Consider the following 2,144-nt stretch of genomic DNA (forward strand, 5'->3'; position numbering starts at 1 on the left):
TTTTTTTTTTTTTTTTTTTTTCTAAAGCAGAACCTCTAGTTTGGTATGGATATATCATGTTTAGTCTTAATCATAGTGAAATATATAGTTTAGGTATCTATCCAGGGTTCTGGAGTTGTAAGACTTTTCACAATTTGGATTAACTGCATGCATGTCCTATATTCAGCTGCTTACTGATTTGCATGATATTTAAACCTATTTACACATCACTGATCATTAGATGTTTTTTTGTGAGTAGGTGTGGGAATTTACAAAATTCAGGGCTGTAGAGATTCCTTCCTGAAACATGTACGCATGTGTGAATATGTAAAAAGGGAGCAAAGAAGGTTATTCTTGTTCCTATCTTTCCTATACTGAGATCAGTCATCTAGTTGGAGTTTTTACTGTTTTATTCTCTTTATTTGGAGAACTATTTATGCACTCTGTTGCAGCTAATTTGCCCAGGATCACTTTATCTTTTCTTCAACAGGGCACTAAATCTAGGAGGCATATACCAAAATAGTACAGGAGCTGGCTATGTTTTTTATAATGTTTAGAATCAAGTAAGAAAATCATTTATTGGCATTGTACATTTTACTGATTAATTGATTGATCGATTAGCAACTCTTTTGGGGATAAAGTGGAAAAAAAAAAATTTCCTGTTGTAAACACAAGCCTGCCAAATTAGAAAGCTAGATTTGGGATCTGACTTCTTTCTACATACAGCCTGGTCACTTTTCTATCCTGCAGGCTGTGAATGGGCATTGAGGGAGTGGTTGATCACATATATATTGGAGCACAACCAAATGACACCTCCAAGTGCTGACCTTCTCTCCCAAAGAGAGAGTGCTACAGTGAGGGAGCATCAAGCTCAAATCTAGTCAAATCCATGTATTTGCACTAAATTAATTTAAAAACTTTCAATATTTTCCTAAGATAACATTGTAAGAGGTAATAGGCAAAATACTGAAAAAGGAATGGTAAATCAGCTTCTGCCCTAGGCAACATACACCATTGCAAAATCATGAAGAAAACAAAAGATTGCAGCAGGAGGGAATATATTCTCAGACAGCTTAGAGGGCAACATTAAAACTACACAAATCCATTAAATAACATACTTTAGGGAAACATTGAAGCTGTACAGTGAATCTTAGAGAGCTTTAATAAATCAGACACATTGGGCCTAATTCATCAATAAAATCCGCGCTTCCAGCGAGCCGGTTTTCCGCGGTCCGGAGTCGAGTGCGCTCGTACACTCGCCTCCTCACTGCCAGCCGGATTCCTGCCTTGAGCAATAGGGGTCGCGAATCTGCCAATTAAGGCGAAGCTTTTATATAGGCGCCTATGTAGAGGAGTTGAACTCGGTTAACTCTTGCCTAACAGGAAAAAAATAAGTGATTTAAGAATATGCTTTTTTCTTAGCGCACATAAATGTTTAAAACATTTAAACAGCGCAAACATTTTTTTATAGGGCTAAGGGTAATGTGTGTGCCATTAGAAAGAATGATTTTTTAGGGGAACAGTGACTTTTAATGCAAGCTCACCAGTGTAAAGCTGCCGGAGGTGCGCGGCTCCGGCTGCGAGCTTATTCAGTTGCTGAATTGCGCGACGGCGTACGATTTCGGATCGCGAATACGAATGCGCGAGCGAGCGTCCGATTCTGCTTGATGAATTTGGGCCAATGTGTTTAGGAAATAGATAATTGCTGCGTGATGGGATTCCATTCAAAACAAACTCAGTGCCAAATGTCAACAGGTCCTAAATCTGAGACTAAGTGAGCTTTACCATTCACATTTAACTTGGCGTAGGACTAGGAAAGAAAGACAAAAAATAGACAGATAAAATGTTCAGTTTTCTCAAGAAAGGTTGGAATCTTTGGCTTCCAAAGTATAGTCGTAGGCTGAACCAATATGCAGGTCAGTAAAGATGGAAAAAAGTCAGAAGTCTACATCCCTGTTCCATGTTAGTTAATCGAAGCAGTAAATATTGAGGTTCAGCATGACTAGCATTTTCAGCAGTAGAGGGCAGAATAAGTGGCTTGCGTGTTTCAATTAAACACTGTTTCATTTAGGTGGTAAAATGATACAAAAGCTTTATGAAAGCCCAATATACATCCAATGCATGCAAGGTTTTATTTAGAAGGATAAGATCTAGTTATATGTCTC

This window comes from Pyxicephalus adspersus, chromosome 8, assembly GCF_032062135.1.
Source record: "Pyxicephalus adspersus chromosome 8, UCB_Pads_2.0, whole genome shotgun sequence".
In the NCBI taxonomy this organism is placed as follows: Eukaryota; Metazoa; Chordata; class Amphibia; order Anura; family Pyxicephalidae; genus Pyxicephalus; species Pyxicephalus adspersus.